Source organism: Acanthochromis polyacanthus, chromosome 4 (assembly GCF_021347895.1).
Source record: "Acanthochromis polyacanthus isolate Apoly-LR-REF ecotype Palm Island chromosome 4, KAUST_Apoly_ChrSc, whole genome shotgun sequence".
NCBI lineage: Eukaryota > Metazoa > Chordata > Actinopteri > Pomacentridae > Acanthochromis > Acanthochromis polyacanthus.
This window is the reverse complement of record NC_067116.1, coordinates 29,290,878-29,308,783: the sequence shown is the minus strand read 5'-3', so window position 1 is coordinate 29,308,783 and position 17,906 is coordinate 29,290,878. Positions and strand designations below refer to the sequence as shown.

Genomic DNA, 17,906 nt, shown 5'->3' with positions numbered 1-17,906 from the left:
TTGATTTGTTTCCATACGTTCAAATTCTTCTGTCTGCTCCCGTCAAAGTCAGTAATGGCTTCACAGTTTGTCCTTGTCGTGCTGATCATTCTGTTTTTCAATCGGATCTGGCGCAAGTAGTTTATTTTTGGCAAAATTTTAAATGAGGCATGTAGGAAGAAGTACGTTTTGATGAAACGTCATGATTTTAAGCTTTTTTGGTTTCCCCACAGAACCACACAGGAGGAATCTGAAATGCAAGGACTGCTGGAAAGTTTAATCCAGCATTCTTATTTTCCTGTTTTTACAGTTTCTGTTTTTGATAAATAGTGTCATTTTGGTCATTGTTTTTTTTAAGACATACCTTTCAAATCTGCCAGCGGGATTTGGGGTTAAAAGGGCTAATAATGTGAATATGTGCCATGCTATGAGTGTGAACTGTGAATAACAGGTGTGAGTGTTTGACATCTGTCATTGGCTGCTCATGTGTGTTTCTCCATCACGGCTTTTTGGTTTTGTTAAACTTTACCCCCGTAGGTTCTTTTAAATCAGTGATCATCAACTGGCGGCCCGCGGGCCGAATACGGCCCGCCGAACCGTCCAATCCGGCCCGCGACTGGATTCCAAAATTGTGAGGATCAAAGAGAAAATATCATGTGGTCCACACTATTAAAGCAGTCAGTCCAGTCATTATTAAAGGATCTGTTTTCCACATCAACTTTTCGTTTCGTGGCCTTAGAGAGTGCCATTTTACCCGTGTTAAGAGGCCCTTTCCTGTCACTTCTGCGGTGTTTCTTTTTCAAGTGCTCTGTGAATAAAGTTGACTTGAGATGAGGCAAAATATCTCTATCACTCCTAGTGGTTGACTGTGGTACAGGTGATAGGAGCACTGACTCATAAAGGCTAAAAATGTCTTCAGTTTTGTAATGAAATGGAAAAAATATAAAAAATAAACATCAAATAATAATGTTATGCCAAAATTCGATTTTTATTTAATTTTTGTTTGAGGGTCCGGCCCCCAAAGTGACTGTCCGGTAAAATTCTGGCCCTCTGGCAAATATAGTTGGTGACCCCTGTTTTAAATCATCTCTCCTCTCAAAGAATTTTCTGAGAAATCCTCAAATGTTCAATTTTAACGTTTAATTTAAGAATTTTATTTAAAGTACCACTCATATGTATTTGCTCTACACTGATTTCGTACATAACTAGCAAAACCTGTGTGTTTAAACCAGTATTTATGTTTTTTTTAAATGTATCATCTTGTCTTTGTTACATTCAGTGATCATTTATAATGTTGTTCCTTTGTCAGTAATCATCACTCCAGCCTTTTTAATTGAGCTTTTGCCATAATATAACTACTCAACACACTGCCCTGCCAATGGCAACTAATAGGCCCTGCAGGAAGGGCACTGTGCCTGCTGTGTGTGTGCCTCAATTTGCTCCACATACTTAAGGGAAAATATTCATATCTAAATTACCCATTGCCTTCAAGGCTGACTGAGATTTTGACTTTCAGCCATTTCACTCATTCTGTTTGTCTGTCCATCAGCCTTCCTATAACTTGTTTTTTTGTTGTTTTTTTCTCTCATTATCTCCTGTTGTGTTCCATTTTTCCATCCAAGCAAATGTGGAAACACGTACTATTGATCCCTTATCCCTTTCCAAAACAATTGGAACTTGACGAAATACAAAAATGCTCGCAGAATGATGCTCAGGTGCAGTCAGACCATTCTACACAGCACTGTGTCAGCGCCGAAGAATCATGTGGCCATGCAAGCCTACCTCCGAATCAAAAGGGATGTGACTTTATATAGCAGTGATGGCAGCCTAAATAAAACTCCAAGTAAAATTAGGGAGATACATCATTGCTATTGATCAGTTGTTTGCTGAAGGCAGCAAAGTTGCAATGTTGAGCTTTCACACAGCCACTGAGGACAGCTAAACTAAAGCAGAACAGGAACAAAGCAACCTCTCTCTGATTTGAGTTGGGATGTAAAAGTACAATTTATACAGCAAGACAATGCACATCATTGGATTTTTTTCCAGTATTCGATATGCTCATATTTTCCGACTCATTTTGGCTGATCACAGATGTCGCCATCTCCACATAATTTTGTCCACCTGATTGCAGAGAACATCAGGTCTCTCCTGTAGCAGAATTACTGTATTATGCCTCTTTCTCAAGTACTGGCAGATGCAGGTGCATATTTATTTTTATGTAATATTTTTAAACTAAACTTTTTTTTTTTGCCTGACATGTATTATCTGTCTGTTAATGTGCACTTAAGGCTGATCCTGATATTTCTTTTTACATCATTTATCAGCAGATACGGATAATGATGTCCGCTTCGTGCTGCCTCCTCTCTCCACAAGATAATCAGCTGCTGAATCACACAGATACAGCTGAATGACATGGTCTAGGTATTCTGGATAAATTTTTAGCTGATACAAAACCTTCTGTTTTTGTTTACCGCCCCATCTGACTTTATTTCAGAGATATTGTCCCATGTTAGATTTCATAACGAATATGAAACGAAGAATTGACCTTGGTGATAATGATCCACTCCCAGCGGTGCCAAGGCTGCCATAGCAAATCTTCTCCATTGAGATTGAATAGTTTCGATGAGCAACGATGCAGTCCTGAGGATATTTTTGTCTTTGTGTTTATTACCTTTTTCCTCCTGCATTTCTAAATACATCAGACATTCAAACTGACACTCATGAGACTCACTGTCTTTCTTTTGCTGTCTCTCTCCCTCTCTCTCTCTCTCTCTCTCTCACACACACACACACACAGTGGCAGTGATACTTTGTATCTATGCCCTCAAAAAGGCATAATCAATTTAAGAGTTTGTCTTGGGTCATTATTACCTGCTGGAGGACCATCTGTTCACTGTGGCTGGCTGAGAACTCTGCCAGGTACACACAAACTCACAGACATGCACGCACATACACAATCACACAAAGACGCACACACACTCACATAGCCTGAGGGGTTGCCAGGTAGATTTGGACCGCAGTGAAATGTGTAGAATAATTGTGCTTCCAGAAGAGCTAAAGAAACGAAAAGAAAAAAAAAACCCAACTACCCTATGGTTTTCTGGGCATTTATCATGACTATGTTTATGAATGCATATATGTTTGTATAGTACTGTATGTAATTGCATGTATATATATATGGCTCTACTAATGCGAGGCATGTGTGTTACAGCATGATGAGGTGGCTAGTGGGAATGCAGTGTGTGCATGTCTGCATCAGGTACAGATGGTGAAGGCCATCAGCCATCTCACCCAGCCAAGTGGTGCAGCTGCTGGTTAAGGGTAGCACAGCTAAATATAATTACACCCACAACCTTAAGCACAGCCAGACTGCCTCGCTGCTAACGCTAAGGAAGGAGAGAGAGTTTCAGATTGATGTGCAATGATTTAAGGATTTAGCAAACAGTTCAGCTGAAGAAACAGTCCGATTGAAGGATCATCCAAGATTTTGCCAAAAAAAGAAAAGAAATCTTTGCCTCAGATGTTTTACCACGTCAGTTAAATGTGTTACCATAATGACTGCTTCTCCAGGTTGGAAACTATATGAAGAACTAGAGCTTTGTATTGTCTACAACAGAAGTATGTTGTTGAGCGCGTATTCTAACTGAATTGGCAGTTTAGTCAAGAAAAAACTTAGCAAACTTTGTCAAGATTGATAATTACATTTTTGTGGCCAACTCTTCTTAAAAAATAACTTCATTTGTGAATTGGTCCAGAAAAATGCAATAATTATTGTCCTTGCATTGCTGTCGAGCAGAACAACGGTAATTAGTGCCTACCCATCTCTCTTTGTGTTGCTAGACTGAAACGAGGCAATCAGATGGTAGGTTGTCCTGATTATAATGCAACCTTTACTGAATGAGACTGCTGGCTCTATTACCGCTTCTAGCATTTCTTGCTGCTGTTTAACATAAAACTAAACCAGACTTTGGGACTCTAAGGGTTTCCCTGGAAACAGGCACATGAAATGCAGCCTGTTTTGTCACCAAGACTATCAGCTGACTGACACTTAATTGGTTCAAATACCATTAATTGTCTGTTCAGACAGTGCTATTGCATTTGTGTATAATTTTGCTTGTGATGTGATTGTTTTTTTCTATCACTGGACAGTTGATAGTGGAGATGCAGAAAGGGATTTCTGGTTGATCTGCACTGTGATCTAGATGAGTATCATCAGAACAACTGGTTATATACTCAGTTCTAGAGCAGCTACACACTTCTACTGGACTCCCAGCTTTAACCTTTTTATTGGGATTACCTTTGAAACTGCGATTTGGAGCTTGTACGATGTGTTAACTCGCTCTGCATGTTTTAATTGGTGCTCCTGCACATCAACAACCTGCATCCTCTCTGCTATCACTGAGCAGGTCAATCAAACGGCTGTTATGTGTAGCTTACTCTGAACGTAAGCAGCTGATTGGATTTGTCCAGTGGTAGTTCCAACATTTTTTTTTCAAACAAGATGAGTGAGTAGACAAAAAGAAAAAGAAGCAGTGTTACTTTGTGAAAATCTGATTTCTTTATATTAAGGGGACTTGCTTTTTGTCCCTGCAGAGGAAGGAATTATGTTCCTCAAACCTGAGTAATTCTTGTAACTTATACACACATAAACATGCCATTCATTGTGCTCTTTTAAATAGATATTATAATCCATGTGATTTTATACATTCAATGTCATGGCTACACCTTTACATCTGCTCTGCATTTAGTGTATTCATGGCCGACCATGCATGTGCATACATATGTGCCACTGTCAACGCACAGTCACCGTGATATTCTCATTTGAAGGGAGGGGGAAGGTGATACTGTTTCTATGTGTGCGTGCTGTGGCAGTGGCAGGTGATAATGAGTGATGTGCATTAGCTGTTGAGCAGCGTGATGTGGGCTATATTTAGAGCTAATTGTGTTTTTGTGTACAGAGGGCTTGAGAGGTGTGACTTTCAACAAAGTAGAAGTTCATCATAGCTGAGTCACAGGGTGAGTGAACAAAACAACCTCATTTGTCTTTCTGATTTCCTTATGACACTTTTTGTGACAATGTGGGTGTTCCTCACTGGATATCTTGGCACAGCAACTGCATTTCAGTTGTGATGTGAAACACTGGACTGAAAAACACGACTGTAGGGAACAGAATGTTAGTTGGATGTGAAAAAAATTGTCTTTAAGAGCTGTCAGTTGGTTCCACAGCTGATAAGTTCACCGACTTTTCAAACCATGTAGTAACGCTCACCAAGCATGGGCTCCTTTAAGCAAGTGACTGAGGATCTAAAAATGAGGATAACCGGTGCCTACAAAGCAGGGAGAGGTAGTAAAAAGATAAAAAAGTGCTTCTCGCTTGCAGTTTTTACCATCTGAAATGTCACAGAGAAATGACAGTTAAGGACCACTGTGGAACTCAAGGCAAGATCTGGAAGATGAAGACAACAATGTGTGTGCTGGACAGAAAGGAAAAGTCAGCCAGAAAAAAAAAGTGTATTTTGAATTCAACTACTTGAGCATTTTTATCAAGGTGCACACAATAAATTGCATGTTAACTCAAGAATGTAAAACACACCTAAATCAATATATTAACACACCTAATACGGACATATAGATATTAAATGAAGACAAACTTAGAAACGGGGATTCATTCATGCAATTTCACTTGTTTGTTATGTGCTTACATGGCAAATTAAATTATCAAACATTCTATCAAACTATTTCCTTTTTGCGATTAAGGAAGTGTCTATTGCGGGCATATAATATGATCATTTTATCACCCCCTAGCTAAATGAAACCCACACGCCTTCATAGACAGATAAATGTCCCATCAGGATTTTCTCTTGATCCTTCCATGCATCTGGCCAATATGTGAGTCTGCTAGACTGGCAAGAGGCCCTTTTTGGTCTGAGGTGCCTTTTCAGGTATATAGAAAAGTCAGAAATACAGTTGAATGGAATTAATATAGTGGCTTGGTGGCAGGAATCTTGCCTTGAGAGTATGTCCATTTGGAACAAATATAAACATGCTTACCTCTTAAATGTGGCTGAACAATACTGCATTTTAAATCTACTAAAGCCTACTGTTCCTGAAAAGTTCCGATTCTTTGCAGTATTTCAGTGAATAACTCAGTAAGCCCTTGTCCAACTTTTGCCACATAAGTGTTTCGTCACTCACAGGAGAAATATGTATAAATGTTCTAACAACTAAACTATATTGGTGCACGTAGTTTGCTTTTGCACCTTTTAGTGTTTTGCTGACTAACATCAAAGCACAGTTAGTTATTCAGTCGTGCCACTGCAGAGTAACAAATCCTAAGTTGTGTCAGTCAGATGTCTGATAAGAATTTAAATTCAACTTTGTGCTTCACCCTCTCATCAGTAATCTGCAGCAACATGCCCACACTGATGCAGACCCTTGAGGTTCCCCCCCCCCCCTTTTTTTTTTTTTTTTGCCAGAGGGCTGTTGTCAGTCTGAAAGTACCCTAAGTGCTGTCTGAAAGCCTCACCTCCTGGCAAAGAAAACATTCCTTAACTGCCATAGCATGCCGTCAGTACCATATCAAGCAAAGCTTATACACAGTCAGTCTGAGAAAAAAAAATGTACCCAGCAGGTAATAATTCAGTAAATCACATATTCATCAGTCAGCTACATTACCACCCATCCATTCAAATCAGTCGGCAAAAAAATCGTAACAGGACATTCGGTTCTGCTGTTGGTATGTTTTACTCAAGTTTGCTAGCAAGCCATGGCACTTGGGGCGTTGAGCCAACATGAACAATACCAGGACTCTGAAACCGAAACGTCTTTAATCTGATTATTTACATCTGTGCCTTTCCTACCGTGAAAAGTCAAAAAGGTCCATCTGCCTTCCAGGTTGCATATAACGTACATGATCATTTAGTGACTGAGTCAATCTGGCAGCTCACTGAGCAGCCATTCTACCTGCTTGTCACCTAGAAAATTAAGATTAGGTTCAATTTGACCACCTAATAATGATGTTGAAATGAATGAGTAGTGTTTGTTATAGTGAAATGTTTGTTGTTTCATTAAAAACCTGAACTGTGCTCACTTTTAGGCTCATAACAACATATCATATCCCCTGATAAATGAGCATTTTCACCGTCATTCTCCCCATAAGGTCCTTGTAGGTCTCCCTAGGCATGCTAGTCTGTGGCTGCCAGGGCCTCTCTTCACTCCTCTTAGCTACACATGCAGACCTCCTCCAATAAAACCCACTTGGGACCAGTTGTTGCCCTTGTGAAAGAGTCTTTGCGTTCCCATGACCCTGTTTGTGTATCTAAGTGACACCCCACAAGGCCTGCACCAAAGGCTCATGGACAAGGGGAGTGCACAGGGACCCTCTACTCAAGAAATAACCAATTTAAGCACATGGAATTTAACCTTAGCATGATATGGTGATTTTGCCTTTACCAGTCTCTGTATACCTCTTAGTGTGTAAATTCATTGACGTGTATCTTGCATTGTTGCATCTTTAATATCAAAATTATTACTCATGCATGTTGATAAATAGGGAAAGTGGCTACACTCAAATTAAACCTCTTTTCTACTGTTTTCTTAAAATTCTAAATAAGTCATGAAAAACATAAAGCATAAAAAATGATAAATATAGACTGAAATTAAACATTTTCTTTTGCTATTTTTTCATCTATATCACCTAGCCTTAACTTTGCAAAATTGTCCTCTAATTGTCACTTGTTGCCACAATGACACTATTCAGCAGCAATTGCAGAGTTTTGCAAAAAAGAAAAAAAATGGTACCATATTGACACCCTGTCGGGTTTGACTTTGGTACAAGATGAAGATAAAAGGAGCTCCAAAATGTGCTTGGATGTGTTTATTTGGCTCCTGCTATTATTTTGAAACCTATTATTTTAATATTTCCATCAGTTGATAGGGGAACTATCTTTGAATCCCTTTTCACTTCACAATATAGACTGTATCTTAGCACAACAAAGTATTATTAAACAGCGACTGGCATTTTTCTTGTCATACTAAAATGGCGGTCTTGACATGAAAACTGTTTGGACCCCTTTTCATAGGCGACTCGTCATTCTCAAATGATTTGCTCACACCAAAAGATGCTAAGACATTATTCCTCTCACACTCCCACTGATTAAAGCTTGCTTTACTTTCTTTCCTGCCCACTGAAGTCCAGAGTGGATGGAACTCTCTCCAGCTAACTGATAGGCTTGATGTGTAATTAATGGTCTGACACAGGCTAATGAAGCTAATGACGCTAACTGTGCTAGCATATGGGCGCCCCATGGGGATCCACACTCGACGCTCTAATTTAGATAAATGATGCCCCAGGTTATGCTGGGCTATTTGCATTTCATTTGGTGGAGGCCGTGAGAGAAGTGGGGATTAAACAGGGGGAAGGATGGGGGAGATCAAACAGGAGAGGTGTTTGGGGTTGGAGGGATGGAGAGATGGAGGTGTTTACTCCTGTGAAAGTGTGTGTGGGTGTGGATCTCCCGTTGGCCATGCATGATGCTGTTGTCAGATAAAAGGATTGGAAGCAGAGGGGCCTGATGGCAGATGTCAGAATCAGCTTGCAAAAAAGCGACAAGACTTGGTGTGTGTGACTCAGTGTGTGTATCTGTGTGTATGTCTGTGAGTCCTATTGTGGCAGCACACAGATTTGTAATTACTGTATATTAGCCCTTGGGAGACATGTCATTGTCAGCTAGAAAGTCTCAAGAGGAAAGAGAATGCGCTATATTTGGATTGCATCATTGCAATACATGAGAGACTCAACCTGTCGAAAAAGTCCGCCCTGTTGGAACGTATTCATGCAATACTTAATGTAACCTCGCATAAATCTTAGTATGGAACATGGATTACACACTTATTTACTTTTTTTCTTCTTTTTGCAGTATGGGAGGAGGTTTTATTGAGAAAACTTCTTATCCCTGCTTCATGCCAAAAAACGTCATCGAGCTTAATTCACATTTGCATAATTTTTAATCATCTCACAGTCACCAGCCCCTTGGGGATGCTGAGGATGTGGCATCACTAGCAAAAGTGCCATCTTCTCAAAATTACATTTTCCCAGTATGTGGCAAGTTAACAGCTGGTAATTCATTGTGATAGCTGTCATCAGTTTGAAATTTTAAACGACACTTTAACAAAATCCCCAATGCATCCATGCACTGTAATACTCTGGGTTTTAGTGTATTAAAGAAAATAAAGGAGGAAAACGTCATTTTTTTCATGTATGTGTATTAAAACTTTATTAGTGTGCGCTGCTCATGTTTCCTGTCAAATTGCTGAATATAATACACTGTCAAGGCACCCAGATGTGAACACCTGTTCAGACAGCAGGTAGTTGTTGTTTGGATACAGTTTTCTTTTAATGCAAGAACAGTGTGTGAGTGAAGTGAAGTGTCCGTTAAGTGACCATACCAACTATACAGAACAACACGTTTTATAAAAGAAGTTTAACCTATAGAGTGTAATGCATCCAAATTCCAGCCCCTTTGTCTTGGTTGCATTAATCTGGAAGATTAGCCTGCTGTATGCGAACACTTCAGTGAATAAAGTAATGACAGTTATATCCATTTACAGTTACCTATTTTTCACAATGTCAAAGTCATACAGTATCTCACCATCACGACTTTTACGTTGCCGGTATCTGGACAGTCTGCCCTACACAATTATTAAAAAAAGATATCTCTTCTGTCTACATTTTATGGTGAGATACTAAATATTTTCTGTAGTATATAGGCTAAAATAAAAGAAAGAAAATCTGCAAGTGTAATATGAAATGATGGAAGATCTGGAAAGCTCAGACTGTTCTGGAAAATAAGATACAGCATGTATGGCTAGTCCTTATTATAACCAAGATAAAGCTTAAGTAAAGGTAGTGAAATTACACTGTTGAATATTTCCGGGGGACTATGAGATTAACTAAAAGAACTCGTCCAAGCTTTTTTTTTTAGAGGCTTCAGCTACATTATTAATGGATGGAGTTTGGTCAGATGTCATGACAAGTGCCAGTATACAACTTTATAAGTGAGAAGTTGGGCTCATTGAGATGCTGTTGCACTTCCTTTTTAAGCAGCATAGCAGCAACAGTGGAAATCGTGCAAAACAATGCAATGGCCAATCATAATATGTTTAACTTCATTTCTTTTTCTGCAAAGCAATTTCTATTTTTTTTTATCTTGCAAACGTCAAGGACTAATGATAAAGTAAGTGGCACTGTCCAACCACCCAGAGCTTTCACAACAACCTGAAGCAGCACAATAACTCTGTTCGTCTATTTATCAAAACCTGAATTGACATTCAATGCTATCTGGAGTTTAAAATTGTTACCAAAAGGTTATGTACTCCTGTGCTTCATTGAATGTCCCAGCTTCATAAAGGAGAAGGGCCTTTCAAGCTCTGATTTACCAGTTTAACGATTTACCAATTCCTTTAGCAATTTTCATATTTTTGCATTTATGTGTTTGTTTAAAGTGTGATGAATCAGACATTGGACAAACGGAAACTACTGTGTCAGTCCATGCCATTTCAGATAGTGGTGTTGTTTCATAAATTCAGATTTTGTTCAAAGTTTAAATATGTGTTCTTTGGGATCCAGTACTAAGTTCTGTGAATTCTTTTGGCTGAGTTTCGACAATTCCATATGTTTTCAGAGTTGTGAATTTTGTGATTTAACCCTAAGAAACAAAACTTTTTGTTGCAGTACCGCATGAGACACTACCAAAAGCATGATTGTGATGGAGGGTGATATTAATTTGCGAAACCACCAACACAACAGTTTAAAATGTGGGTCAGACATATTGCATAAAGTTTCAGGTGTGGCTACTAAATAACGAGACTGCACTAATATCACGGCATAGCACACATTGCTCTATGGGCAAGCATAAACAAACCCTCAAAGTTTCAATCTGCTCACATTGAATGCAACTGAAACACAATAGTCCCACAATGAATTAACAATACCTCATATATCCAAAATGCAATCATCTTTTGCTGATCTCCAGTGTTAAAATAGCATTGTTTTGATACTTTTAATCGCATTATCGAAAAAAATGCACCAATATTTTGTTGTGTTTGTAGTGTGGACCAGATAAAAAATAGCTTCACATTATTGCTTCTCTACGCTGTGAATCTATCAGCACCTGTATTTTTTCCCTCTCTAATCAACAGGACTTACTTATTCTTGTTATCTTTTTGATAGAAACAGAAACCAATGTTGGCCAAGACTTGTTGATTTAAAAGTCGATTTAATTTGGTTGTCCTTCCTTCCCTGAAAAAAAAAAGCATCAAGTTCCTCACTGAAACAAAAACAAACACTGTGAAGGATGTTGTTCACACTATAAATTCAGCTTTGGTGCTTCTTGAACAACATGTTCATAATGTCACTCATCCAAATCTATTCTGTTCCCCAAAATCCACCCATCGCAGAACAAGAAAGACTGACCTTCAGCTGTAATGGACTACATAACCTGTTGACTTGTGGGTAATGCAGTTTTTAATGGACTGGCTCAAACTTTCAGAGCCCAGAATGTAGTGGGAATGACAACAAGGGCAAGAACCAAGGGAGAAAACAAGAGAGACAACTGTTATTGAGAGGAGGAAATAGGGGGAAAAAAGCCAGATAAGAATGTTTGGCTGTTATTGTTTTCCGTGTCTAACATCCCGAGACATGGCCTGTGGTATTCAGGAGATTTAATGCAGAGGAGAGAGGGAGAGATCCATAAAGCCTCGGCTCTCCCTCAACACCCCAGGGGAAGCCATCTTTAATTCATGAACACTATAAAAATAAAGGTTTTTCTCTGATGGCCCTGCAGCCTGTAACAAACTCTCACAGCTACATGGCACCATCCAGATGTTAATGCTGTGGTTATGGATGGATACCGACATGCTAGACCCTGGTTATATTTTATGCAGAAAAGAACAGAGTCTACCTTTGGCTGTGCCACTAAATGGATTCCAATAAGCTGCATGTTGATTCTTTCTCTCTGCAGATGTCAGACAGACATATGACAGCCTGGTTTTAAATGAGTGGACTGGCAACTGAACACAGCTGACAACAAAAACTAGAACATGCTACCTTTTAAATTATATCTCACGCATACACTTTTTTTTCTTTTAAGATATTGTGTTATATAGGACAGTGGAGAGAGAAAGGAAACTTGGGTAGAAGAGTGGAGAAATGACATGCAGTAAATAGCCATGGACTGGATTCGAATCCATGATCGCTGCATCGGCAGCCCGATCTCACGAGGATTCGTGAAACTGTCACGTAAATTTTTGTTTCGGTTTCGTGCGCACCAACACGATTTCGTCATGTTTTTCGTGCTGCTCACCACGAAATGCACACCAATGTATTTTAAACGGCGGATTTTTCGTGCCACTCAGAACGTATTTCAAACGAATGGGTATATTATATTTTTAATGTAAAACCGTGGCGAATCCAACGCTATATTTTGCATGACATCGTCCCTAACCAAAACCCTAACCATAACCCTAACCATAACCCTAACCATAACCCGGTGGTACACTTACCAATTTGCATAGGAATTTAAAGAATGTCCGATGGCCACAAACGCGATCACACAAGCAGTATACGCCGATGGACAGCTTAGATCGCCATGAATCCGCCGGTATAAACCACTTTCAGATGTGATTACCACAGCGGGTTTCGTTGTGAGCAACACGAAAAACATTTCGTGGTGAGCGGCACGAAAAACATGACGAAATCGTGTTGGTGCGCACGAAACCGAAACAAAAATTTACGTGACAGTTTCACGAATCCCCGTGAGACCGGGTTGGCATCGATGACATTAGCCCGTTTATGTGTCGTCCACTCAGCCAGCTGGGCACCCTTCATGCATACAGTTTGACCTTATAGCTCTTCTGTTGTAAACTTTTTAAAGTGGGCATATGAAATAAATGCATTCTATTAAAAGCGGTGGAAGCTAAGACGATATTACATTCCTGTATCAGTATTTTGAAAGTATTTAAAAATCAGAGATGAAAAAAATATCTCACGCTAGCTTGTTATGATGTACTTCATAACTTACTAAATAATTAAATGATAAACATGATATGATGAATATTGCTAAGGATTTTTGTGTATGCTACACAAAACAACAAAGCAAAACACAAGATTATAGTGTGTTACCAAAGGGTTTTGTGGAATCTATGCTCATAGCTCAGCATGATTAATTTTTATTAAAGGAAACCAAATGCGATTTGTAAAGCTTAGAAAAGCACTGAAAAACATCAGTAGTTGGTTAAAAAAACAACAAAGCATCAAGGACTTCATAAACCCCCTCAGACTCTGTTCTGTTCATATTGTGTAATACGTATGTCATGTCTCCTAAAAGTTACCACAGATGTGTGTGAGGCAATATAATTTAGCTCAAATTCCTTTTTTCTTATAAATGTACAAAGGCTTGATATAACATCAACATTTTTACCAAATAATGAAATGGTAATACATGACATTTCTGCAGAACATAAAAAAACACGCAATGTACGATTGGGTGATGTAATTAGGGTTCAGCTTAGTTTTACTTGTCTGAATTAGCATTAGCTAATAGCATTAGCATTACAAAATTTTATAGTGACATTCAGCCTATTGTTAAATCGTCAACCAGCAGCCTTACTGTTCTGGTTCACTCTCTGCACTTTAATAGCATCATTTTCTCCTACCTTAACTGTATGTTCTTAATGAAAAAGCTCAGCAGCTGATTGAGACCAAATCAGAGCTAAAAGTGTATACTGTCAGCTTACATTTTCCAACTGGACACAAGCATGTTTGATATTAATGAATGAAGCTTAATGAATGGATGACCCTAAATGTCCAAAGCATGATATTTGCATATGAATTTTATTTATGTTGTTTTTCTGCATTATATGCTTGTTTGAACTCAGTTGTGATAAATCATATTTTACCGGGTTTTTTTAAAATATATTTTTATCCAAAACCTCTCTATTCCTGACACCCAAACCACATCCGTGCAACTCTGGTACAAGAATGTGTTTTTTTGTTTTTTTGTGTGAGAGGAATCAGTTTATGCAATAAACACTCAAAATCATTTATGAAAAAAAACATTTAGCCTGGAAACATGTTTTGTGGGAGTTCTGTGGTGTGTTGCTTTGGTGAACCCTGTGAAGAACATGTCGAAACAGAAGACTGAAATAAAATAAGATTTCTCCTCCAAATGAGAATAGATTATTGAAATGGAGTTCAATTAGGTGGTTGAAAATGTTACTTGCTTCACATCAGTAAATAGAAAGCCTATGCAGCCCAAACTCCAAATTCAGATCACAACATGAAGGACGTGCATGACAGCTGGGAAAAGATGAAACCACCATCCAAAGCTTTAACAGGCTGGCAAGTCTTTTATTGTTTCTAGAGTCAAGAGACAACCGCGAGTATTACTAAAAGTCCACCAAGCAAGCTACCATTTTAATCATTGTTTTTTATTTTAATTTTTTTTATTCTGGCTTTAATCAGACACTTGCAAATAAAGTTGCACTTTCACACTCCCGCACACATGGGATGAAGCTTTGGGTTACTACAAGCATATGATTGCACTTCATTTGCCCACCACCACATGTCAACAGGGTCTCCGTGGAGATGCTCAATCATTCTATTAAACTGTGGCTTTCTTTTCTAATTTGTCCCGAGTGGTTCTTCACATTTCTTCCATTATCTTAGAGTGCTACTGAGAGACCCATCGGGGTGTGGGGGTTATTGTATAATCTGCATGTGTTTTATTCATGGATGTGAAAATATACAATGAGCAGCAACTTCGAGGTTGTTTTAATGTATAATTTATGTGGAATTCTGAATATTTTGTGGTCTTTGCGAACTCTTCCCTCTGCCCTGCTTGTGCCTCTCCATGGCAGGAAAGCAGGGAAGCCGTGATTGACAGCATGCTTTCGTGTCTATAACTACGGCAGCTGACAAGGTCGTGTCAAATGAAATGATTGGTGAGGAGGAGTGTTTGGGGGAAATATTCTCCTCTATCCCGCTCTTTTGTCTCTTAGCCCTGATCACACTAAGTGTATTCGACCGCCTCCCCAGCACGCCGGCGTCTCAGTAATTTATGAATGGCAGGTGAATTGTAGTGAAAGCTAGCAGATTCAGCAGATGACCTGTCAATCTGTTTGGAGCTAAAAAAACGACAAGATGAAAGACAACTTTGTTCCTCAGGCCTGCATTTGTCTTCCTATATATAACAGTAATTCTGCACAGATACGTGCGTGTGTCCCTGTGTGCACGTATCTGATATCAGAGGAAACATTTGACGGGTGACTTTGTCCCGGCATACCTATACTATTGTTCTCACCTCTTCAAAGCAGCGGGGCTGTTTATGATTATAGAAAGCTTTCAAGGTCAGACAGAGTAGGTGTTGCATCAGGTGTTTTACTTGCTATGCAGAATATGTTCTTCAGGCTGACTCTGAAAGTGATTGCTACTTTAAAAAAAACCCACTGCTTTGATTTGTAATTGCACATAATCGAGGCAGTTATGACTCATTGAACGAACTACATAATTGATTTAGCTTTTTTTTCTTCTTTTTCTCTTCCTCACTGTGGCTGTTCAGTATTTATTTACTTTATTTTTTATCTTGGCACATTTACCCCAAAAATATTTATAATGACTTGGAGCACAGTGGAAGACACCCAGCAGGCTGACTCCGCAACTGTTACTTATAATATAGAAACTACAGATAACAAAGTAAAGGAAACACCTTGAACATTTGACCCCAGTAGGTAGGGAAAGTGGTGGCTCTGTTATGCTGTAGGGGGCATTTATAATGGCATGGTTTTGGTCCGCTTGTCCTCTGAGAGGGAACGGTCACTGCAAATCAATATAACCCTGTTCTGAATAAGCATCTTGATCCTGTGATTGAACATTTCTACTCTGATGGGAATTCTCTCTTCCAGGATGACAATGCCTTCATCCACAGGGCATGAGGGGTCATTGAACAGTTTGAAAAAGTATCTGCTGGGAACCCCCAAACACCCATGGTAACAGCAGTCCTTGATGCCGGCTGCCACCCTCAGCAGGATAATGCACACCGACACTACCTCATGAGCTCATCGAGAGAATGCCAAAAGCGTGCAAAGCAGTCATCAAAGCAAAGGGTGGCTATTTTGAAGAATCTAAAATTTAAAACGTGTTTTGACTTTTTTCACATTTTAATACATATTATAGTACATCCTACACTTCCAAATGCTACTTGACTGTTGGATTTACTTTGTCCTCACAGAAAGGAAAAGTTTGAGAAGTGTTTGAAAGTTGATGTTAATGTCTGACATCCAAGATGACAGTTACTATAATGACTTAAGACATTTTATTCTGCAACACCACACAGTATGGCATTCATACACTCGGGCAAAATTTTATTATTTACAGCTACAGAGGCCAAAACCTTCCATCGTCTGCCACCACAAAATGTCAGTGACACAAATTTATTTTAAAATATGAAGATTTGATAGACTGAGTCATCAGTGACCTCTAAAAGACAATTTTTTTGCAACTAAAAAGTTAAACTTAGGTTCTTAAAGCTGCTTCCTCATGTTACAGAATGATTGTGGTCTATAAATCATTTTTTGATTTGTTTGTTTTTCACTTCAGTGGCTGAACATCCTCTTGTAACTCTGATTTCAAATGGCCATTTTACCAAGCAAAATGTTGCAGCAGAAATGCAGCTGCTCTGCCTCGCTCCTCTGGGGTGACGATGCTGCCACCTCAGTGCAAATCAGGTCAGAGATGGCCTACAGATGACAGCGCACCGGCAGTGTCAAATGTTGTTACAGTCTGAAATGGAGCTGTGAAGTCAACGAGCAACATTTTGTTTTCGTCCCAAAACCACAATGAGCCTTAAAAATTCTGCGACCCATCCAGGCGAAACGACAGGCACAAGTCGCCCCCTCGCCTCATGATTTATTGAAAAGAGCTCCTCAGTCTGCTGATGTTTTGGTCACAGGCAGCAGAAATCATCTAACTTGAAATGGCAAGGACGCAGTGGAGCAGCAGTAAGACAAAGAGTAACAATTACCTTCATTTAGAGCTTGCCTAGAGACTTCAAGTAAGAAAATAGTGTTGATTGCTGCTCTTGTGAGAGAAAAGTTTTCGAATGTAATTCAGTCCTGCTACTGCTGATTACACACTTCAACTGCACCAGAGTGCTCCAAATAGTTGCATTATATTTACTAATGTTTGGTTGAATTGGCCCTGAGAAGACAAAATGAAACAAAATCCATTTAATTTTGTTCTTATTAAGTTTTTTATCAAGGTAGCTGCTAAATTTTTATGTAACCATATTTTTTTTTAGGTGTATGTTTTGGTCTATGTCTAATGATATGAAAACAGTGAAATTTCTATCAGCTATATTTTGTGTATAATGTGCATCTGAAATTGTTTCCAAGGAAACATGCTAAACTAAATGATAAACACTGTAAAGATTACTTGCATCATGTTGTCATGGTGATCATGCAGGCATTTACTTTGAAGCAACTCAAAATACAGCAACTTGGAGCTGCGATCATGCCTTTACACTCTTGCCCATGTTCGGACATTAGCATGCTGAATTGATAGCATTAAAAGCGTCAGTTTGCAAACAGCTGTCACGGTTCCGCTCCTCTGTCCTGTCTGTTTGGTTGTCTCCCATCCTCTCCTCTGCCCTGTCTCTGTCTGGTTGTCTCCCGTTCTCTCCTCTGCCCTGTCTCTGTCTGGTTGTCTCTCGTCCGCTCCTCTGTCCTGTTTGTCTGGTTGTCTCCCATCCGCTCCTCTGCCCTGTCTCTCCCCTACAGCTCGGTGCCTGAGTGGAGTCTAGCTCCTCAAGCTGACTCCACTCAGGTAATCAACGACCTGCACAGCTCCCGGACAGCTGACAACCATTTCACTA

The 17,906-nt window shown here is 39.3% G+C and overlaps 1 protein-coding gene across 3 annotated transcripts in view; it reads left to right on the top strand.

Moving 5' to 3' along the window:
* The window catches only part of LOC110966177 (inactive N-acetylated-alpha-linked acidic dipeptidase-like protein 2), a 580,988-nt gene that overhangs the window by 188,935 nt on the left and 374,147 nt on the right, over positions 1-17,906 (top strand). The gene's annotated exons all lie outside the window — the stretch shown is intronic.